Genomic DNA, 25,712 nt, shown 5'->3' with positions numbered 1-25,712 from the left:
TGACTGAAATAAGGAAGTCCATTAATATGTCAGTGGATTTGCAATCAATAATTAAGTATAAAATTAGAAGGTTTCTAAACAAAATTAATGTTCTGATCGATAGCATTGAAGAAATAAAATAACATCACTAATTCTTTCTCTTTAAGTGCTAGAAGTTTGAAAGTGATAACCCCAGAATGTATTCCGAGTGTGAAAAATCCGTGCTTGTTTTGTGAGCGAGAGGGGAAAAAAAAGTACAGTTTTGTACCTACCATAAATGTAGATGTCCGATAGATATGCAACTGCAGTCATAACATAACATGGGTCCTGCCTCTCAGGAGCCCTCCGGCGGTCGAAAGTCTTCATTTCTCTCCGGCGTCAGTGGCTGGCGTATATATATAAGCATCAGCCGGCCATCTTCAATTCTCTTTGCCCCCCAGCCAGGGAGGTGGGGTGAAGGAAATCATCAAAAGGATCAAAAAGGAAGACAGAAACAAATGGTAAAAAACAAACAACAAATACACACCATAACAGATATCCAAGAGAAAGAGAAAGATAGGAGTGGGACCCAAGGGAGAGGGGTATGAATCCGACTGCAGTTGCATATCTATCGGACATCTACATTTATGGTAGGTACAAAAAAACTGTACTATGTCCAAGGAATGCAACTGCAGTCATAACATAATAGTTGAATACCCATAGAGCTGCTGGGGAGGAGGAATGCTCTAGGAGGGAATGGATGGTGTGTCAAAAATGCAGGACCTGCAGCAAAGGGCCAAGCTGAAGCCTGCTGGAGAAGGGAGTAAAGGGAGATTTTGGAGAATGCGCGGAGCTCCATGTAGCAGCTTGCAGAATGTCTCTTCTAGGCACCTTTCTTAAGACCCTCTTAAGAATGCTGTAGAGGGCTCTGGTGGTGTGTGGTCTGACATTGGCTGGAACATTCTTCCCATGGAAGGAAATACAAAATCTGATGCAATGTCAATCCATTTTGAAAATAGTCTTGTGGAAATTGCTTTTCCTTACGTACTCCAGAGTAAGCTACAAAGCTGATCAGACTTCCTACTGGTCTTGGTTCTTGGTCAGGTAGTAGTGAAGTTGAATGTGTCTGTCCCCAAAGAGCTTCAGTCTTATGCTTGCTCTCAGGATTGAGGAAGAAAGTAGAAGAAAGAAGTACTAAATTTAAAGAGCTTGATTTAAAGACCTTTGGCATAAAAGTAGAAAGGAGACCCTGTCTCTGTGATAGGGAGACCCTGTTCTTATGAAAGATTATGAACGGTGGTGAACCTGTAGCTCAGAAGTGCCTTCTTGCTGAGAGCTGTGCCAGACTGAAAAACAGGAAGCATGTTTCCATGAGAGAAATTGTAAGTCCACTGAGGAGAGTGGCTCAGTTTCTAGGGAAAAGTTGAGGTGGCCAAGCTGACACCAAGGCACTGAGCCTTTCTAATGTTGTGATGCCTTAACAAAGGATATAAAAACACAGGTGAAAACAGGAATGGATCTGGCCTATCTAGCTAAGAATAGCTGAAGGATGTAGAATTATGGAAGAATATGAGCTGATCCCATTCACCTCTATAGATCAATAAATATTCAGGATGAGATGCATCATCAATGTGATGCATCATGTCCCTTGCTGAGTATTCCAAATGCTGAATCTGCCTTTTCTTGCTAAGTAAACTAAGTAAACCTTGTGTCTTGAGCTTCTGTGTTTGTTAAGAGATAACTTCATCCTTGGAGAGATAATTGAGGTTATTAGGTGGGCTGCTCCTGGGAAGTTGTGTTGACCAGTGGAATGAAGGTTGGATGCTGTTTGAAGTTGTGTTGAGTCAAAAGTAGGGCCATTGGGGCCACTTTTGTCTTGGCATATGTCATAGTAGTGGATACCAGTGTTGTCTTGGTCTTCTGGAGCTAATGGGATCCCCTTGAACCTGGCTGCTTTGATCTTCAGTAATGTGGTCATGGTGGGCGGGGTGAAATTTTTAGATTCCAGAGGAAGTTCAGTCCATTGAAAGAGCAAGAATTTTCCAGATTTGTGGATGATATGTCCTTGTGATTGATTTGTAGATTATGGATTTGGGGTGTGAGGCAAAGGCCTGCCCTACTGGCCTGCCCGGTGTCGATTTGTGAGAGGCACCCTGGTTCGTTCGATCCTGGCAACCTCTCCACTGAGGTGTGACATAATTAATGCCTGGCTGTCCTGTCTTGGCATTGTCTTTGCCTGGAACAAACTGGGATTACTGCAACCAAATGTTCCAGTCTGCCCCTGGCTTCCCAAAAGATTCATTGTGTGAGGTATAGGGGGTCGGAATGGTGTGGTTGCCCCTTGCTTGTTTAAGAAAGCCTGCAGAATGTTGCTCTGTCAGATTGTTATAAGATGGCCTCTGCCAGCATTTCCTTTTCGGTATCGATGGCATGCATTACTGCAGTGATTTTCAATATACTTTATCATGGCATGTGTTATCTTTGGTCACCATTGTCAGCTATACAGCTGCCCTGGTCATAAGCTGTGTTCCAGGTGGGAGGCATCTGTGGTCATGTCTGTTGTACTCTGGGGTTTTGGATGACATCTAAAATGCCTTTTGGCTACAGCCCTGAGGTACAGTAATTTTTTGTTTGTAGGTTTGGAAGCTGCTACGGTATAGTTGTTGTTTCTAGAACCATGCTGTGCTGAGGACCAGGCTTTTCTAGGTTGTTGGAAGCTTTCGACCATGTAGTTGCTAATGTAACCAGGAGGGAATGCAGGGCGCAGTGTAACCCTCTGCCTGGCAAGAATTCAGGGCAGTCATCTGGGTGCTGTTCTGCCCAAACCTTGAAGAATAATGAGTTTTTTGCTCTTGCGTGTGTCATGTGTTTGGTCATTTGCTGAGAGTGTCCTCTATCTCCTTAGCTAAGAAGGTTGCTTGATCGGATGTCTGAAGTCTTGAAGCAATGAAGTCCGGATGGAGCCAGTTTTGTAACGGTGTATGACATCAATCAAGTTTCAAAAGCAAGTAATCGGTGTATTACTTATATGAGGTTTTTGTCCCAGTTACGGGTAAATTTGGCGGGAGCCTGAGCTGCAATGACAATTGATGAAGCCAGGCATTTGAAGACTGAATGAAGCAGATGATCAGCTGGGGGCAATGCTGAATTGGATATGCATCTGGCCCTGCAAGAAATCTGAGTATCTGGCTCTGCTGTGTCTGATAGGGAATCAGCAAGAACCTCTGTATGTCTCTTCATTCCCCTCGCCACGCCTGTTTCTACCCCTTTGATTAATCTTCAGGGAAGTTTTAGAAGGCCAATTCCTGCTGAATCTGGGCTGCTGAACCTGGGCTGAACCTGGAGGAAATCTTTGACCATCTGGAACTGATTTTGTTTTTTCTTATGGACATTTAACACATCTTTAGCATTAGCACCCAAGGGTGCATCTTCTGGGACCTATAATATCTGTCTGGCTTGGCTGGAGCAGGAGGAAGAGTAACGGGGTAACACTGGAGTCAGAGTACAGGGTCATCCAAACAAACAAGCACAGGAGGTAGGTATAGCCAGGGTGTGTGGGGCTTTTTAAGGAAGGAAGTCTGAAGGCTTGAAAGAATATATTCCTGGCCTTGCTTAAAAAATGTTCCTCATGGTGTTGGGTGAACCCCCCAAATGTCCCAAGGAGGGAAAGGGGATGGAGTCCTCTGCATCCGAGTCCTCATATCCGTCTGGAAGGCCTTCCTGGCATGACTGCAGTTGCATTCTTGAAGGACATCATACATTTCTATCAAATTTTTGCATTCTGATTAGCTGAATATCCTGATTCTACGTGTAGGTAACAGTTCTATGGCATGCGCATGAAGCAACCAAGCCATGAACTAGACCTTCCCTAACATACTGCTTCATTTTTTAAGAAACAAATACCCTGCACATATTGTCTCAAGAGCAGAAAAGGTATTATCACCAATGTGCTAGCAAGGTACGCTACAAACATTCTATTAAGCTTTTTATTACTATTATTATTGTTCCCCACCATGTCAATAAATAGGTGATCTTGCACACTTCTCCCTCTGAACCCTGTCCCATCTTGATCTGATCCATTGTTTCTAAAATAGATTAGTAAATCAGATTGCACTACCAATCAAAATAACTTAATCCACACATCTACTATGCTTTCTGTACAAAAGGCCTTCATTAGTTCCAGGTTGAAATGTTTACTCTAGTGATGCCACCTCCTAACCTCTTTATTGCTTTCCATAAACTGTACTCCATCACAGTGCTTCCTGATCTTGTGGACCAAGACCTTGTGCTACATACCCCTTGCTGTTTCCAGGTTAAAAAAATATTAATTAAACTTTCCCCTCAAAGTTGAATTTTTCCTTCCTTCCAATAATCCCTGTCATCCTCCTATGTACTTTCCACCACTGTAAAGTCTATTTCCATACAGGGCTTTCAGAACTGTCTAGAAATGGAAGTAGCATTTCTAGATCCAGTGCGACCACAGTCTTGTTGAATGGGGGAATTGCCCTAACATCCTCAGACTTCATTCTTCAGAAATGCTTCCTATCATCTCAGGAGATTGTTTTCTTCATCCTATCCACTGATGCTGTTACTATCACATCGGGGTCTTTTTTTCAGTCTGTTTGAGTGCACAGTCTAATCTTAGTGACAACAAGAAAACAGTCAGTATTCTTGCAATACCAGTAATCTATGTATAGTCAGTGACCACTAAAAATCTAAAGGTCGATTGGCAATAATTAACTTGTTGTATCTTTCGGCTTTTCCTGGTTAGGGGTCGCCACAGCGGAACTCCGGTCCGCTAATGATAGGCAGTTGATTTTTATGTGCCGAGTTACCAGCCCTGACGCACAACCTTCAACGAAGGTACGCCCATTCACGCATGTCTCCACGCAGAAGACGTTCTAACTGAGAGTCGAACCGGACAGCGTCTTACTGTGAGGCGACAACGCTACCGCAGCACCACCACCGCGATTGGCAATAATTAACTGAAAGGTGGAAAAGGTTAAACTCACTAATGCAAATGTATGTTACCCTTCTTGTTTTGCACTATATACCATTCATTCTGCAATGACTCTGATGGAACAATAGTTAGAGGGGTTACCGATTATGGACAGTGAGTGATATAGAATTTAATCACTCTACACTCAAACCTCTCAGGCAAAGATCCCTTAACTCTTCTGAAATATTTACTCTTTTTGTTACCAGATCGTTTAGGACACTACTAGAGAAGTAGGAAATGATGATGCCTCTGTGTAAGTTCTTCTCCAAATCTGTGCTAAGACTGCACTGATAAAACAGTACTAAATAAAGGATTTAAATGTTTTGTGCAACATTTTCAAATCGCTTAGATTCCTCAACTGATTATGCTGTCCTTCAGCATATGGGAGACCTGTATATCACCACTCTGACTGTAGAATGAATGTTTTTCGGCAAGGTGTTAATGTACAGGTAATGCTCACTGAAAAATGAATCCACCGCTTCATGGCAGCATATTAAGTTGCTGTGGAACTCAGAAAGGTATAGAGACAATGGCTGCAATTGTTTTACCCTCGCTAAGCAGCACCTTTGCTGTTTAGAGAGTGTAAATTAAAAAAAAAAGAAAAACAATTGAAAAAAAAAACACATTATCATGGCAAAAGTGACTCTTGCATTTCTCGCACTTGTGTGCAAATCTGATCTCTTACCTAGAAATCTTAATGGAACAAGCCAAATCATGTCTCCAGACTACAGGGGAGAAGACATATTTTGTAATCAGGGCTCTAGCCACACTATTATTATGAAATGTGCTCAAGAGCAGCACACAATTGGCAATGCTCTTTTGGCAGATAAATACAGCACGTGATAGATTACATTGGGGTAGATGATTTAAATGGAACTAAAGATAAAGTGAAAGAAGGTTTTGGGAGCCTTTGTTAAACATTACCTGATCCACCTTTGGGACTGCCAGTACCATTCACTTGCAAACTCTGTTTCTCAATAGACTTTACACCCCAAATGTTACATCAGAACTGATAGATCAGGTTTTATTCTAGCCCCCCCCCCCCTTACAATGGAGGACATGGAAATATTTTAATGGCCTTAACTACTCAGAAAGTCTCTGGCCTAGATGATGTCCTTTTTAAGTTTCAGAATTTGTTAAATTGTTTATTAATTCCTGAATAAAGGCCAAAGGCTATTCAGAATGCAGACTCCAAGATGAGTGTATATACCCTGGGATCCAACTAAGTATCAAGTTATATTTTTTTTTAAATATTTACAAAGAAAAAGACTATCAAATATGTAAAGGAACCCTGTTCGAAAGTTGAATCAATAACTGTGCTAAATAGTTTGCACTTACGACTGTCCTTGACTCCTCAGTTATGTAAATAAAATATGCGCATCTGCTTAATATGCTTATATTCATCAATTCAATATTTAGAAAAAAATCAATATTCTTCACTCCAGAGCCCTCTGTATGCTAAACCAAGTTTACCCCTCAGATAACTGACTGAAAAGAAGCTTAGACTTTCCAGTCTAGATGGATATGATTTTATCTCTACAAGTAATGATACACCTTGTAAATTTTCCTTGGATACTGTCTAAAACTAGGAGATAACCATTCTTGTAGGAACAAAACAATACATCACACTCAATGGTGGGTCAAACATATATATATATGAACTACCTCAAAAGACAGTCATTACTTCTTGTTTTAAAGTTCTTAAAAATTAAGCCAACAACTTTTAATGCCTTATCTTTAACTTTTAAGGCATTAGTCCTATACTTAAAATTACTACATATAATAATACCTAAATCCTTATATTCAGTTATCTTTTTAAGTAGTGAGACCTACATTTATTTGACATTCGACCACTGGTTTCCCAAAATGCAAAGTAGCACATTTATCCTTATTAACTTTTAGTCCAGTTAAGTCTAACTATTCAGCCACCAAACACATGTAAGTGTTGAAGTGGTCAATATCCCCTGCAATGTAATAACACAACCTAATTTAATATCATCGACATAATTAACCAAAAATTAGATATCCTAGGAAGAATGTAAATACCAGATTAACCAATACTGGACATAGAAATGAGCTCTGGAGTACCCCTTTGTTCACTTAAAGCCAGCTAGATGTGAAATTTCCCATTCCTACTCTCTGTAATTCACCCACAAAGCCAGTCAGCCACCCAGCGAACAATGCATGGATTAACTCTGTTTTTGAGCATGGCATCAATGACAGCGGGTCTATATTACATGAGTAAAAGTTCATCTTAGCAAACGCTCACATGAGCGAAAATCCAGGAACTCGAAACTGCAATTGTGGGGGGCTGTCCCTCCCACACCCCCGCTAAATATATATTCCAACTCCGAGATCGCACTACAGTGAAGAAAGGGCAAATATTCCCATCTTCACTGTACTGCAATCTCACAATTGCGGTTTCGAGTTCCGCAATTTTCACTCATGTGAGCGTTTGCCAAGATGAACTTTCGTTCATCTAATACAGACCCATGATAGCAGAATGAGAGACACTGCCAAAAGCCTTAGACAAATCCAAATAGACCATCAATACAGACTAAGGCAATTGTCAGTGGGTCACAAAATTCAATTAAATTAGTGAATGTACAACTTTTGTTTTGTGAAACTATGTTGAGTGAGGTCCATTAAACATCTCAAAGTCCTGATTAAGAAAGGAAAGCAGATACCTCTCAAAACTCATCTCCACTAGAGAAGTAGAATTCATAGGTCTACAATTACTTACATTGTCCATTGGGCCCTCCTGATGAACAGGAATGATGTCTGGATGTTTCTAACTAGCAGGAACAGTGCCATAATGCAACAGGTCATCAAAAAAACTGAGTGACAGTAGCTGAAATACATTTACTGCGACATGCCCAGAAAACACCTGGAATATTATCAGGTCTCATATCAATACCATTTTTAAATATGTCTCAAAGATGCTTGCAGAGGGGTCAAATTGAAAACTGGGCACATACAATCTTCTATTAAAATTCTGACATCAGAAACATCGTCAAAGAGTGTAACATCTGCCAAGGTGTGCTCATTGAGCAAACTCACCAATAATTCTCCAGCACTCGGCGCTTCACCTCAAACGGAACTTGATCTGAAAAATTTAACCTTATTATCACTGTATCTAACGTAAGAATAAAATTTACTTTTTGCTAATCTCAAAGAGTAATTTAACCTTGTAGAGACTAAACTATAAGCCCTATTTAAATAATTTATCTTGAAACTCTTCCACAGCCTAAATTTTTTTCCCTTTTTTCTCAGAAGTTTAGTATGATCAGTATTTCACCATTGAGGTGAAGTCCTCAGTAAAATGTTATAGTTTTCTTACATCAAGACAAAAGAGCTTCACAAATGTTTTCAAAGTCCTGCCATTTATTCACAACATTATTTACCTCAATGAAATTCAAGTCCACAGTATTCATTTGATTAATAATATTCAGATCAAACAGCTTAAACTTATTAAAAATACTCTTTTGTTGAGTCATACATAAAGCTTTAGTTATTTCATTAAATTCAAAATATAACAGATCTGAATCACCTAACAGACACAGTTGGTTAACCTCAATAATTTTATCTGAAATATTTTTAAGAGATCCCAAGTAACAATCTAAAACAAGAGTAATAAGGTCACACAGATAACCAACTGGTTAAAAAACACAAAAAGAAAAATCTAGCAAAGCTAGACTTTTAATTGTGTGAGACCTTAAACCTCTTGCATCAGAGGCCTCATGGGATATATGCAAATCACCCTTTCAGGATATCAGGTGTTTTAACTAAATGAAACAGGGGAGCAAGGGAAAAAAAAACAATGACTGTACTTCACATACAAAATCTGCAATCACCAATGGTTGATGTGCAGTACCAACTACATATCACAGCCTTGAGAGATTCGCAAGAGGCCATGTGCAGGAAAGAAACATCACATATCACTGCATACCTGTAGAAGTCCAAATACATAGTAGGCAAACAAAATGGAGATTCACAGCATAGTCACTGATTCCCAAACTTAAGTTATGGACTACACTATAGTGCATAGGCAGGGATTTACTGGTGGTGGTGGGGGCACAACCACAGCTGTACCATGCAAAACAGTGCAGCTCAGCACCCAAAGTCTACGGAATGGAGATTTGTTGCTCAGCATAACACAGATGTGCAACAACATCACTATTACTTGGAATGACAATCAATGGAACATTTAAAATGAAAAGGGAAGTAAACTGCACATCCTCATGTTGAAAGCTAACCACACAAGCCTTCTGCTACAACCACACCCACCCCCAGCACTGTGAAGCAGCTGAGCTCTCACAGTGGGAGCTGCAGCTGTATACAAACATACAGCATATGCTAATAAATCAAGCTCTGCAATCAGAGCAGCAGCAGCATCTGAAACATATATTAAACAGCTGTTGCCAAGAAAGTGGAGCACTGTGGATCATAGCAAATTTACCAGGAGTACTGCAGAGAGGTCATGAGTTTAGACCCCATCCTGGCACATATATTCTTTCATTAACTGTAGCATGTGTCCTGTCAATGGACAACAGATCAAAGCTGAAAGAAATGGTCTTCAGAAATGGCAAGTGATTCACAACGGCCAAACAAGTGGACTCTGGAAAGGTACACTTTGAACAGATGAAGGTACTGTTAGAAATTACATGGCTGCTTCGGAAGGGTACATGTTGAACTATCAGCATGACAGCACAGCTATGGGAACATTTCTTTTTAACATGGCCTGGACCAATGGTGTAAAGGGATAAAGACTTGGATATGGCCCAGATGACATGAGTTTGGGTAGTAGCTTGGGTGACTGATGGTGTAGACAAAAAGTCCATCCTAATGGAGGGCACATGTTCACTGGTATACTTGTGAGTTCATTTCCCTGGTGAAGACTGAGGATACACCTATGTAGTGTCTCCTGTGGGTAGGCAGGGAAGTCCTGCTGATGTCAGCTTTTGAGGGAGTGAAGGGCGGTTCAGTGATGGCATCCACTGCATGCCCCACTTATGAGATACAGCTAAGTGGGTACACAAGAGGATGACATAATAAACAAAATCTCAAACCCTCCTGATGACTACCTAAATTATAGCCCTTCGTAGCTGACCCTTGCTCTCAAGTGACGAGAGAATGAATGGGTCAACTGGCTGGGAGGAGGCTGATGATCTTTTAATGTGACAAACATACAACAGGTCATGCCAGTGAGTTTGCCACATCATCACTCTGTGTTAAGTGACTGAAGGATTTAGGGTTCACCCTCACCCTTACCAGTCATGAAGTGTCATGTGAAATAATACGCATAAAGAGAACCAGTTTAGCTTCACAGAAAGTAGACTTTATTAAAGGAAAACAACAGAATATTAAAGCAGATTCCCCAACCTGCTGACTCTTCCAGTCCCTGTTCTTTGATAAAGCTTAAAAAAATCACCCTTGCAGCTTTAAAAAATAACCCACTCAACTGTTTTCCCTGTTCTGCTTCCTAGCTTTCTATGCTGTTTTTGTTTCACTTTGCAAACCAACTTGAAAAACCTGCAGCTGGCTCTGAAATTATGATGTCACATCTGCCATTTGCTCTTGCTCTAGCTATCGGGATGCTTCCTCCCCCAAAGTGAGGTAATCCCTGCCTGATTTGCATGCTGTATAGAAGAGCCAGTGTTCCTCCCACATTGTGATGTCAGACCTGCCTTACCCAGCCCACTCAACCTAATAAAACCCATGTGGTGTGTGGAACTCCTTTTCATTGTACGTGTATCCTGTCGACTGCATTTGTTTGAGGGACTACTGAAAAGTTTGGATTGCCTACATTTTCGTCTGCATTTTTTGCTTCATTGGTAAGATATGTCTTCCTAGTGAATTAAAAATGTAATTCTACACACAGCCCCTGTTTGAATGCACTCCTAGCCCTATTTTGTGCTGCCTGATATAGTTTATGCTTCTGTTTGAGGGTGCCAGATGGTTCACTAGTGTATGCTACTGCCGACTATCTAGATTAGTCTTCTGTTGTATTTGCTTGCTGCTGATATATAATTATATGTATTTTGTATATTATTATTGCATTACGTTATACATTTTATTTGATACTGCTGGTTCTCGGTTAATTATCTAGTCGTTGTGTTCCCGTGTGTGAATGCTGCCTTCTGTTTTAGTCAGGTCCCATGCTGCATGCTGAATTTGGCTTGGAGAGTATTATCTGCATTTATCTTCGTTACTGATACTCAGAATAAGTCGTCTTTTTTTTTTTTTTTTTTTTTTATGCAAGTGTTGGTTTATAGTGATAGCTCGTATATTTATCACTACTGCTGCTCGTTTCTTTTTTCTAATTTTAGTATGTTACTAATGCTCATTTCGGCGTCTGTGTGTGCCATGCTCGTTTATATATATATATTTTTTCTGCTGCACGTTAGTGTTTCATGCAGCCGTTTTAAAGGTTAGAGCGAGTTGGACTGCAATTGTGACGTTCTCTCGTCGGCAAGTATCATGTTTACATGCCCTTGTTTTGCTGTGTATGCTGTGGGCCATGTTTGTGTGCCCCGATATCCTCTACATTTTTGAAAAGCCCCCTCACCCCGAAGAAAGTTTCTCTTTCATGGTACATTCTGAACCAAGTTAGGTACTGCTGTAGATATTTTAGCTCTGTGAGCTGTTCTTGGTATTGTAACACATAGCACTTCTATTTAAAAAATCCGATGAAGTGTAATGTTGGTGTGGGTCTGAAACTGTTCTAACTGAAACCTCCGAGGTCCGGAAGGGGTTCTGCTGAGTCAGCATAGCAGGAGCATTCGTTATGAATGGAGAATACTATATAATTTCATCAGCGGCACCCATTTATTTTCACTTATATGTATTATTAGCATTGATATTTTGCAGTAACACTGGTCTTGTACGAATCGACCATTTGCTCAGGTCTGCTAGATTGTCTTACTGTAACACACCAGTAGTTTTAATGGTGTTAATTGTACCATGCCAGATTTTTCAGTTATGGACATTGAAATTGCTTTATCAGCATAGGCAGTATGATTAGATACTAACTTGATTTCAGGGCTGTATTGTTTAATGTTGCTCCTTGTTTAGCTTTATAACGTGTTTAATGCATCTCCTCTAAACATTCCTGTGTCTGTTTTTAGTACCACTATTATGCAAGGATATGATGGGGGTTCACACCTGTGGTTAGTTGGGCAAGCAGCAGCTCAATTCAGTCATGTTTTTGGACCAGTATAGCATTGTATTAGTGCTTTAAAAACATTGAAACACCTCCTCCATATGTTTGAAAGAGCTGAGGGGGATCAAAATGTATGAAAGGCACTGTAGACTTTAATAGCCAGAGTGATTACTATGGTTCTGAACTATGTTTCTGTGACTGCATATATGTGTATGAATTTTCTAGGGTAAGGAGTGCTTCCAGGTAATACATTTTTTTTTAATATTTAAACTACCAGCATTGAGAAGCAGCGCCTTTAGGTATTTCTGACTGATTTTTATTATGTCGGCGGGCTTAACTTGGCATGTCCTAAAAAAGGTACTATGGTGACAAAGTTTTTCTCAATATTCAGAAGCCAAGTGGTGAGAAGTGCAAACCATCTCTTGAAAAGCATAGTGGCTTGTCGGTTATGTGTACCCAAGCTGTCAGAGATTGGATCCCCTTGTTGTGACACCAGAAACTAAACCATTTGTTAAAGTAGGTAATTTTTGCTGGTCCTGTGGTATAATCATTGCTGAAGGTAGGAAGCGACTCAAGGCTAGATTCATACCCACCTGGGACACGTATTCAGAGAGCTCCATGTCCCTCTTCATATAGTCCAGTGAGGTATCATGGACTATGACCGTCATACTGGTTCTTGTGTTTTAAAGCCACAAGTGCGTGTGTGTGTATGTGAATGCAAGCAAGGGGCAAGTGTGTGTGTGTGTGTGTGTGTGTGTGTGTGTGTGTGTGTGTGTGTGTGTGTGTGTGTGTGTGTGTGAATGCAAGCAAGGAGCAAGTGTGTGTGTGTGTGTGTGTGTGTGTGTGTGAATGCAAGCAAGGGGCAAGTGTGTGTCTCCGTGTGTGAATGCAAGCAAGTGTGTGTATGTGTGTGAATGCTTACTAAGCTGGGCATTAATCCCTACGTCACTCAATGGGTTGCCAACTAGCTTACTGACAGAACCCACGCTGTAAAAGTAGCCCACTCCAAATCCAGCTTCTGACAAGTCAGAGTACCTCAGGGGTCAGTCCTGGGAACGCTCTTGTTTGGCATCTACTTCTCTGAAGTACAGCCAACACTAAGGGATTCTGGCTAACAAAGTTCACAGATGACTGCAAACTGGGAGCCATTATTGAATCCCCAAATGTTGTGGATACTCTAGAAAATGGCCTTACGGAAACAGATGCTTGGTGCCAGAGCCATGGGCTCAAGCTCAATGCCAAGAAATGTACAGTTATGTCATATGTCACAATCAAAACAGCATCTTTTTCACATTCACAGTTTAATCCATCCTTTACATCAATTTCCCAGCATCTGACCCCCCTTTCTCCCATTCCTGAAACCTACATATCATACCTCTCAAATATTCCTGATTTTGCTTCATAACTTTGCCCTGTTCCACATTAAAAGTTTCATTTTCTGGTATATCACAGACTGCAGTCAATCAATATTGCTAACCATTAGAGTTTCATACTTCTTGTCATTTGCTAGAAGCATGTTGAAGCAAAACCTGTTGATTCATTATTTTTTTAATTGAATTGGAGTAATATTTAAGAACTATTCCTGATTTGGGGCCTTTGTCTGCCAGTTAGTTTTGAGTTTGTCCAGAATTCTTAAGCAAAGAAGTTGACAAGTATGCTATGTATCTTAATTACTGATCAGCCAAGACTTGGGCCAGTCTCATACCACACCATCGCACTCTGCTTTCTTAAGGACTTCTGTGATACCACCTTCTCACTGTTGGATTCACAAAGGGGGTAGACATTTATACCTAAATCAAACTGAAAACACCACAAATGCCACTGCCATTCGATAGCAGCAGTTCGCACACATATACATATGTGAGCATTTACTGAGTTGGTCCTCAAAGGCCCAGGGAGAAAAACCTTGAAACAGACCTACAATGCAATATGGAGATCAAATAACAGTAAATAATGTGACCTATACACAAAGCATGAGAACATTAATAGCGACAGATAAAAGGATTTATGTACATTGTCAAATTGAAAGTGCATATATATATATATATATATATATATATATATATATATATATATATATATATATATATATATGGGTCTATATTACGTTATCGAAAACCCGTAACATCGAACACCACAACACCGACACACATAGCCCGAACCGCAAATACATCGAACCCCCTAAACCGCGAATTTTCAAATCTCGAACCATCATAGTTGGCCAACACCACCACGCGCTACATACTACATACCCAAACATAATAAATAAAACACATACATAAACAAACCAAACCCTGCTTCTAAACCTACACTAAACCTTACATACATTACTATCTATGCACTTACCTTAACCCGCACCCTAACCCTAAGGTCCACAACTATCGCACACTTACCTTACGGAGCTATACCACAGACGGGCCAACCATGACATTTCGCGGTTTTGTATGTTCGCCGTTACCGTAGTTCGTGCTTTACGGGTCTGTCTTCTGGTGTTCAATGTTAACGGGATTCGATAATGTAATATAGATCCATATATACATTTTATATATATATATATATATATATATATATATATATATATATATATATAGCGGCCACGGTGGTGTAGCGGTTAGCATTGTCGCCTCACAGCAAGAGGTTCCCTGGTTATATCCTCGGCTGGAGTGTCTTCTGTGCGGAGTCTGCATGTCCTCCCTGTGGTCGCGTGGGTTTCCTCCGGGTGCTCCGGTTTCCTCCCACATCCCAAAGACATGATGTAGGTGGATTGGACACTCTAAAATTGGCCCTAGGTGTGAGTGTGTGTGTGTGCCTTCTGTGGAAGGTTGGGCGCCGGGCTGGTAACTCGACACCGTAAAACTCCACTGCCAATCATGAGCGGACAGGTGATCCGCTGTGGCGACCCCTAACCGGGAAAAGCCGAAAGAATAATAATAAGAAATATATATATATATATATATATATATATATATATATATATATATATATATATATATATATATACACACACATATATATAGTATATACATTGAAACAATGTTGCAGTAATACTGGCTCATTATTTAAAACTCTGAGAGAGAAAATACATATAATTTGTTAAAACAGTAAGGCAGATAGTTTGGAAGACAGTAACCACACTAAGTACATGAGAAGCCACTCCTTGTTTATAGTTGTCACACCGCAGCTTCCACTATGTGTGGTCTACCTCTGGTAAATGTAAGCACTACAGTGAAGATGAGTTACACAGTACAAATTGCTTTGAATGATTTTTGAATGTAATGGTAGCAATATGCTCAAAATAAATTATAACACATTGATCATAGGGAAAAAAAAACTCTTTATGAACTGGGACAGCCTGGCTATCAAATATTTACTGGACAAATTTTCAAACACAATTTCTTTTTCTTTTCATGCAAACCTAGAGGGCACTCTGTGAAAGTGTAATAAAAGGACTGCCTGGTCAATATTCACCAATGATAAGCCACATAAAAACTTTGCTGAAGAGGTACCAGCTGCCGTTTTTGTGCATACAGTAACCACAAAAAAGCAGCAAAATACTGTGTAAAAACGATCAAACCAAAAGCAAATAACACAGCCAGTGGCCGGAATCCTAAACAATAAAATTCACTTTATTAAAACAAAAAAAAGAATAATACAGATTAAGCGCTTTCATCCCCTAAACCGGGGACTTCATCAGAATCAATCCATTAAAAACACTTCATCAATTTATACCCTCACAATTAATTACATCATTCAATCAAAAAAATCTTAAAGCACCATCTTAAAAATATATACATTGTAATACATGTTGAAAGTATTCACACTAAAACTTCTTATATTTTAAATTTTCTAAAATAAACAGAATGTTGTTTTTCTTTTGGCTTTTCCCGGTTAGGGGTCGCCACAGCGGAACTCCGGTCTGCTAATGATTGGCAGTATATTTTTTACGGGAGCCGAGGTGCCAGCTCGACGCCCAACCTTCAATGAAGGCACGCCCATTCTACGCATGTCTTTTGAACACTACTCAACCACGGGGAGGACATGCAGACTCCACACAGAAGGAGCTCCAGCCGAGAATCGAACGGGAGAACCTCTTGTTGTGAGGCAACAACGCTACCGCTGCACCACCGCGGCTTCCTTTCTAAAATAAACAGAATAAACAAATAAATATAATATTTTAAACCATTCTTACTATTTGATGTTCCTTCAAAATATTTCTTGATGTTAACTCCAGTTTTAAACACAAAGGTGGGCTTAGGGCCGGTAACTGACCATAAGGCAGGATTATTTTTTAAGATAGCCGAGTTGTCCTCCACTATCTTTCTAACTTCCCAGGGGGGTAATTATATAGAAGAGAGGGAGGTTAAATGGCAAATTAAGTTGCAGGCAAGCTTCCATCCAGGGTTAAATGAAAAGATTTCCATTAAACCCATTCTTAATAAAAAGGCAGTTTTAGGATAATTTACATGTATCATAGGAGGAGAGTTCATATTTCTGGTACAAAAAAAAATATGAGGCTGAGTGAGGCAAAAACTGAAACTTCTCCACACATTCATGCTGACATCAAAAAAGCAATTACACAGAAATCTAGGGAACGCCATGATTATACTGGTATATTCCTTCCTGAAAATGATGCATGAAATGTATCTTCTAATCAAATTAGAGAACAAAGTTGTGGCAAGATCTAAATAGTTTCCCTGAATTAAAATTTTGCATCAGATCACTCAGGCCATTCCTAATTACATCTCAATAGACTGGTGCTTACTTAAGCAGGTGGGAACCATGCCTCAGCCAAGACCTCAACAAAACTATCCTCCTCTTAGCTTTTTACCCCTTTCTTACTTTCCATAATGACTGTGAAGGCCAGCATCATTATGCATATTATATAATCTGAGCTAGCAATGTCTGAGTAGTTAGCAAGCTGAAAGAACATACCTAAAATGTGCAACACTTTGCACAAAACAGTTTAGTATATATTAGCTTAGTTCTATTTTATTTCTCCCCTCACAACTTTTTTCCACTTTTTCAGTACCCCTGACCATCCCTTGATGTTAATCACAATTTTAACAGTTTTAGTACTAATTATTCATTTTACTGACTGTAAACAATTTTTGGTGAGCACTTTGGAGCATTCTTTTTTCAGACATTACCAAAAAAGAGGCACCATAGAAAAAAGAATAACTAATACTTGGAACTACTGATATCCCCATAGCAAACTGACAGCACTGCATAGTTACCTCTGCATGGAGTATATATTATTATTTTTGGAAAACTTTGCCATTCTTAATAAATGACTGCACTTAGGATATTAATTCTGTATTGTTTAATTTGTGTGGCTACACTGCTTAAAAGGAAACAAACAGCTGGCCCAGCATTTTAGAAATATATCACCATGACTGACACTGGGAATCCATGTGGTGAAAAAGTTATTCCAGTATGATGGAAAAAGGTCAGAAGTGGAATGTACTGTTTGAGGCTGTGTCCCATATGACCCAAGACATTAGAAGATAAAGGTTTACCACCCTTGTGGAAAACAGTGCAAGAGAAAAACACACTGATCATTGCAACTTTGACATACTGCTAGCAGTAGTGACTGTTAAAAGCAAGGCTGCCTTCTGGAGAAGGTACTTCATAAGTTCATAGATTGGTACTAAGCTAACTGCCCTTGTGAGCCATTTTAAACCTAGCCGATTATCCCTTGTGAGACTCAAACCCTGCACCTTGTGTTTGTAAGGCAAACATCTTAACTATTAGGCCACCCTCCCAACTTCAAGAAGAAAGAGAAAACTGACATCAACAAAAGTTTAGTCATTGTTTCTATAAGGAAATTCACACTGGAAAGAAGAAGCACTTTTTTTTTTGGTTGGAACACTGCAGAAAGCCGATTAGAAAAAGTTTAACATCGGGACCAAAAATCTAGACTTAGTTCAGGCAAGCAAGCTAAACTAAGAATGTAATTTAATTGAAAGTATAATAACCGCAAACCAATCATATAGGAACACAAATCAAGCAGATAGGACAAGTGTTCAAGCACATTAGGGAGTGACTTGAAGGGTGGGGGGAAGAGTCTAATGTTCTTAAGCCAAAAGTAAAACCTCTGACACACAGAAAAATAAGTCTTTCTGGCAGTGGCTCTTTCCCAAAGCAAAGACATCATGGGGGAAAAGAATACTTGAATTGAGATCAAACTCTCTGGCTTCAATCTATGAGATAAAACGAGTTCCTATACGGATGCAAAACCATTCCCTCCTATTATTACAGGAGATCATCCCTGACAGTAAGTCACACTGCAGTGTTTAATTACTTAAAGGAACTCAGAGGATTACCTGAATCCCTTAATCTTTTGCTACTGGAATAACACAATGAAGTAGAGGAAAAGAAAATATAAGCAATTTCCCTTGCTATTTTCTTGAAAGTATGTTTTGCACCCATGCCTAAACATTGTTCCATAAGACAAAAAGGTATAATTTCAGAACTCTCCACATGGAAGTGAAGAGAAATATTCCTGAGCTGCAGAGCTGATCCTTATATAAAAGTCAGTTTATTAATAAAACATTTTCAGAAAAGAAACAGTTCTCAGGCATAGTTTAGAAAGAGATACATCCCTCAGCTGTGCAGCCATCCTGCACAACTGGAATATCCTCATTTTGCCCTGCTCATGAAAGTGTAAATCTGCTACGAGTGATAATTAGACCTGACCTGCTTTTACCTGATATTACCTTCTGCCAGTCCGAATAAAACCAGGGAAGTTGCTCATTTAACATCTATTGCCATATGTGTGTTACTTAAGAGCAATCTGTTGCTATTGCTCACTTCTGGCACAGTTCCACTTGTTTAGAACATATTTGTGCTGTTTTTGGTTAAGAGAAAAGAAAAACTGCTACAGTTTTGGGTGTCTTATGCAACTTTAAGATCCAGTGGAATGTGTGTATTACTATGTGCAAATGCTGCTTATTCTGCAGCTACAGATGATTTGTGCCAGAGTTTTATTTGTTTACAATACTTTTTGCTATTTTTGTATGCAACAGAAGGAAAGCTGCTAGTGTTCCATGGTGACTACTTACTCCAGACCTTAATGCAGATGGTTTTGTTATGGACTGTTGACTTGAAACTTGTAGTTTTCTACTGTGCTGCATAGCAGTCTAGTGCATTATTTGGTCTAACAGTACAGAGCTGCTACAGTTGTTAACAGTCTGTCTGCTTTTAAATGAGTTGACCTTCTGCCAGTTACAATGCACCCTACACACACACACACACACACACACACACACACACACACACACACACACACAGAAACACCACAAGGTCACATATTTCACAGTGTCATAAGACCACAGACCATAAAAACCTTCTGGGTCTATATCACTTTATCGAACGGGGTTATTCAGCACATAGCCATTCGTCAAACCCCTATTTGTCGAAGCCACTCTTCATCAAACAGCAAATTAGCAGTTGGCCAACTAAGCCACAATAAAAAAAAATTTAAAACCTACCAAGCTGTGGGGCTATACCCCCTCCCCTTAATGTGAGGGGCTGAGCCCCCCACCCCCCTAACTAAATATACCAACTCCAAGATCGCACTACAGTGGGGAAAAGGTCAAATTCCAGATGGTGGCCAAACGATGAAGAACGGCTTCGATGAATGGCTGTTCGCTAAATAGCAGTTCAATAAACTGATACAGACCTAAACCTTCCATTTCTACTAAATCTGCATGTACAGATGAAAATGTTCTTGAAACTGGCGACTAACATTAGGCATTCCATTTCTGCATTCACCAAAATGGATAAGAATAGGGTAACAGGTGTCTTTCTGGCACCAGCTTCCCATGATGCTAAGGGGGTCTCACATTCCTTATACCAGACAAATATGACTGTGACCTACAAGAGGCCCATGAGTGTGTGAATGACTTGAGGACCTCAACAAACAGGGACATGCTGAATCTCATAATGTATTTGTCTAATGCTGGTAAGACTCTGCTACTGAATGGAAGCCTACCTTTATCAAGAATGATGTCCAAGTGCAAGGAAAAGATAACTGGCTTTCATAACTAGCTTCACAGTTAGTGTCATTCATGGGAAGTTCAGTATGTGTCATCTTGAGATGAGATAACTGACAGACCTACTTGCTTCATAAAACCTGACTAGCACCCTTCATACTACAGCTTCTGCACACTGAGCAAAATCTTTATTGCTCTTGTACAGTCTTTTTTAGGCAAAGTTCATCTACTGGACATCATAACCTAGTTAAAACGACTGCAGAAATTCCAGCTCCTAACCATATTAAAGATGATCAACTCAATGGCAGGAATTTTCGCAATAAGTTACTGGATCTTGAGGAACTCCTGAAATTTGAAAACATCCCTATCTGTGTAGTAATACAAACCTGCTTAACTATGAAGACAGCAAATTCTCCCTATCACGGTTCAGCCCTTGTCATGCTTTCAGGCCTATAGAAAATGAAAGGGGTGTGTGGGGGGTATCAGTATTTCTCAGAGACCCAATTGTCTCCAGAATGATTCCTTGTTAACTATAAACTGAACTTAATGAGGTCCAAATCACCCTAAACAAGACAAATTATCACTTTATATCATGCTATAAATCACCTCCATGTCCCCAGAAAGCCAAAAAAAAAATATCAATGTGTTAGCTGAATTATCCACAAACGAAAATAATTTTAAGTTGGGAGATTTCAATCATCAACATATTAACTTATGTTTGGTATACCCAATGATTGCTTGATATAAATGCTAACTCCTTGGAAAAAATAATCGGTTTACTAGGTGGCCTAACATTTTTGATCTTGTCCAAACCAAGATTAATACCTTGTGCACAACTCCTATTGTAATCTTTATCTATGGTAAAATTTCATCATACTGCATTAATTTTCTCTATCAAGATTTCAAACAATAATGCCACCACAGTAAATGCCCCAGAATTCAAGGATTTTAAAATGGCAAACCTATTAAAACTTAAAATTCAGTTGTAGTATCTCCTGATCCCATTCAGCCCCAGTGGCTACTTATATCTCAACTTTTTATTCTATCTCCACTCCTCTGCTGGCTCAGCACGCTACTCAACACCATTCCCTGTAGACCCCCTGAGTGCCTTGGGTATGCTCGCAATTGCCCATTCATAAAGTTAAAAAAAAACAAACAAGTGCCTAACAGTGAATTTTCCCTGTCACTCTCAAGTGGAAAATCATTTGAGGATTTGCTTCTAATTGCAACCATAGGCAGATCCATGGGTTAGCTGGAAATTGACAATAAATAAAATTAAAGAGGGGGACAAGCACCCGATAGTGAATTATTCCTGTAGCTCTCACTACCTTCCGAATGGAAAACCATCTCAGGACTAGCTTCAAATTGCTGCCATTGTAGCATGTCTATCCTAGACTTGAATGTCATCTAACAGTTAAAACAATTAAGTATTTTTAATGCAGTTTATATTACTGAGCTAGCTGATAGGTTTGCAATGATACTTTAGAGTAAGCAGAAAACCAAGCATTTCAATCATCACAACTGTGAGTTGCCTAGTATCCCTTTCTTAATTATGCAGCTACAATGATTTAGGTACCTCAAACAGTTCACTACAGAAATGCTGGGATTCATAATGCTGAGTCTGGAAACATGAAAAAAAAAGCCAGATAATACAGGAGAACAGAGTATACTTAACATTCCTCTTCCTCTATAAACTTGTTTTTTTGCAGAGATGCTGCCCCCTGCACTCGCTGACCACCGATCTGGTATCTTCTAGTTTATATTCCTCTTATACAGTTCTACTTGTCCAATCTCCATTCTCCTGATGACTATATTAGTTACCTCTTACCATTTCTGTTTCATATCCCAATGAATATACTGGCTGATCAACCTCATCCCCTGGCAGGGATATATACTAAACATGTAATTGTGCAGAAGGTTAGCTGGGAGTGTGCGCTGTACTTATTTTTGTGTGGCTGCAACTATCTGTAGCCTGCCACTTTGTATGCAATTAGAAAAATAGATGAAGGTCTCTCCAAACACCATTATATTGGGTGAATTCAACTACCCAAACATAGACTGGGAGCATAACTCTAGCTCCAACACCCTAGCCCAAAGGTTCCTAGAATTTATAAACTCAAATGCTATGGAACAACTTGTTACCACTCCCACAAGAGAGGAAAACATACTGGACCTGATCATCACCAACATTGGGACTCTATGCTCCAGACCAGAAGTGTATCCCTCACTGGTAAGATCAGACCATAAACTAATCTCACTGGATATTCACATCCCGACCCCACCCCCTACCCAGAAAACCACAGTGAAAAACTTCTCTAAAGCAAATTTCACACTCTTCAAAACCGAGGTGGAATCCTTCAAAGCCCCCGGGCCTGTGGAAAATACGGCCCAGACCGCAGAATCCTTTATAAATGCATTCTATGAACACCTTCAGGAATGCATGGATCATGCAATCCCAAATAAAACCAAGACCCAATCCTCCAAAGGCAGACGTCCTGCCTGGTGGACCCCAGCCATAAACAAACTATACAATAGAAGGAGGAAGCTACTACATGATAGAGCAAAATCCCAAAAAGGGAAGGCATCTCTGATCAGTATTAGCAAAAAACTACGGGCACTCATAAAAATCGTCTAAGGCCAACCTAGAGAGACAAATTGCACAGGACACTAAGGATAATCACAAGGCTTTCTTTAGTTATGTTAGGAACCTGGGTGGGAATTCCCAGATATGCTCAGAATTAGTCCAAAATGACAAAAAATACACTGAACCCACAGACATTGCCAACATCCTAGCTGACAGGTTCAGCGCAAACTTCTCCCCCCCCACGAAAAGGGCAAATATCTATCCCAGCAGAGTGCTGCCCCTGACATCTCAGATGCTCAGGCAAGAGCCGCCCTCTCCAAAGCAAAAAACACAGCATCAATGGGACCAGGCGGTGTCCCGGGCTGCGTCCTACATGAACTCCAAGAAGAGCTAAACCCAAACATAAAACTACTGTTCAATCTCAGCCTTACTACAGGATATGTACTCAAAGAGTGGCGTACAGCAACAGTGGTCCCTCTCCACAAAGGTGGTGCCTCAACGGATCCTGCAAACTATCGCCCCATAAGCCTGACTAGCTTGGTCTGCAAAGCTATGGAAAGGATCATCATGGACCTCATAAATAAAGATATTGGGGACCTACAGACACTGGATCCTACCCAGTTCGGCTTTGTTAAGGGCAGATCCTGCCTCTTAAACCTGGTCGATTTCTTTGAAACAGTCACCAAGGCCATTGACAAGGGGAAGGTGGTCCACACAGCCTACCTGGACCTCGCAAAAGCGTTCAATACAATACCCCACTTGGGCATTATAGATAAGCTCACCAGCTTAAATATAAACCCCTATGTCACTAGATGGGTTGCAAACTGGCTCAAGGACAGAACCCACATGGTTAGAATTGCTGGAGCCATGTCAGACTCCAAACCAGTTACAAGTGGCGTCCCACAAGGCTCAGTCCTGGGACCTCTCTTGTTCGGTATATATTTCTCGGAGGTACAGGCCAACACGGAAGGACTGTGGCTGACCAAGTTCGCAGATGACTGCAAACTGGGCACCATAATCGACTCTCCAGCCGACACAAGCATCCTCCAAAAGGGCCTCATAGAAACAGACAACTGCTGCCAGAGCCATGGCCTCAAGCTAAACGCCAAAAAGTGTATAGTCATCCCCTTTGGCAAAAACAAAGTGTCCACAAATTACCACATAGGTGGTAATCCATTAAGTATGGAAGAAGTAATTAGGGACCTGGGGACCCAAGTTGATAGCAATCTCTCATTTGACAACCACGGTGCCAAAGTGGTTAGAAAAACATTTTATATAGCCCACCTAATCATGAAGGGATTCACATCTAGATCAGGGGAGGTCATCGTGCCTCTTTACTCATCCCTCATCAGGCCCATAATTGAGTACAATGCCCCTTTTGGGATGTACCTTACCAGACACCTGCAGCAACTGGAAAGACCCCAAAAGTACCTCACCAAGAGGATCAAAGGGCTCAAACAGATGCCATATGCTGCCCGGTTAAAGAAACTCCAGCTCTACTCAGTGGCATACCGCCTGCTCAGTGGCGATCTGTGCCTGACGTATAAAGCCATGTCCAACCCGGAATTAATGGACATGCTGCACCTCACAAAATCTAAATCCCATCGAGCTACGCACTCGAGAGACTTGAACCTCAGCACTGAAATAAATAGGACATGCTGGAGGGACAGATTCATAACCCAGAGGGTCCCCTCACTCTGGAATAAAATCCCAGTCCAGGTTAGGCAGAGTCCCTCATTGACTGTCTTCAAGAGGAATCTTGATGAGTGGATGGGAGATCGTAGGTTTACCCCGGGTATCACTTCTGTGTCACTGTTAGACAGAGGCACAGTATACTAACCTCGAAAAAGGGCATAGCAAAATTAATTTAAAATGGGTGGCGAAAGCCAAACACACTCTAGCTAGGCTTATAAATGCCCTAGGGCAGATAGCCTAGTATGAAACTATGAACTGTCTGCCAGTGTAGAATGGCCACACCTGCTATGAAATACATATAGGTTCATAGGAGATTACTATGCTAATGGTTTAACAGCCCTTACAAGCCTAGCAAGTATAACCCCATTTTACTCAATATGTGGCTCCTACAGGCAAGAAGATGGCATAGGTTTGTGCATATGCCTTCAGAATTCTACAGATTGCCCCTGTCCATAAAATGACAGAGATGCTACCCCAAGTATGAATTTGCGATTTGCCATACATTAACCAAACGGCATTTGAAGAGGGCTAGGGAAGGGTTCTGCTTAACGTGAATAGGAAGCCTGTTCCAAAGAATGGGTAATCTCTAAGAAACATATCTGTCTCTCCAGCATGTTTTGTTTGAGTCACTGACTATTTTTAGATCCCTATTGTGCTGTTTGTCTTGCGGATGTGTAGCAGCTCCATCAGGACTGGATTTGTGAGTACAGTTTCAACTGTTTGCACAAGTATTCTGCATGTCAATGACAAACATTAGGTAGCAAATGTTTTGCCATTTTAAGAGACTGATTTTTTTTTTAATCAATATGTACTGCATCAGTAGGTTTAATAAGTACGAGACTAAAATATTGCTTGAAACCACCACGAGGAAGAAAGTTTTTAGTCTTTTATTAGTAAAAACAAAAACGAGCGCTTTCACGCAATAAGATGCGCTTCATCAGGTTACAAATTTTACAAAGGTTTTAGCTGCCTTTATAGTAAAAACATATTGTCAATCATTCAATCAATTAATTAAGAAACAAATCAGTACATTGTTAAAATGATTCATCAAAGTAACGCTGGTATATTTGCGTTCAATAAAAAGGCTTAGATGTACTGTTTTATAATACTTCCAATACAAATGACCCTTCATAATTCAAGACTTAAACAACATGTAATAGTCAATATCATGTATTATGTCTGTAATTAGTGCAGATTAGCTACTGCAAATGGTTCTTAAGGAAGTCATGCCCATATTCGGAAAGTGAACAATCCAGGATACTTGTTATTACACGCCGCATTTTAAGTTCAACAAAACAAGGCGAAATACATGCTTTTCGT

General features: G+C 40.2%; 1 protein-coding gene across 2 annotated transcripts in view; it reads right to left on the bottom strand.

The window, feature by feature from the left end:
* The window catches only part of PARG (poly(ADP-ribose) glycohydrolase), a 2,766,579-nt gene that overhangs the window by 1,324,217 nt on the left and 1,416,650 nt on the right, over positions 1–25,712 (bottom strand). The window lies entirely within an intron of this gene.

Source organism: Protopterus annectens, chromosome 14.part0 (genome assembly GCF_019279795.1).
Source record: "Protopterus annectens isolate FY-2018-M chromosome 14.part0, PAN1.0, whole genome shotgun sequence".
Lineage (NCBI taxonomy): Eukaryota > Metazoa > Chordata > Ceratodontiformes > Protopteridae > Protopterus > Protopterus annectens.
This window is presented reverse-complemented; position numbering and strand designations above follow the sequence as displayed.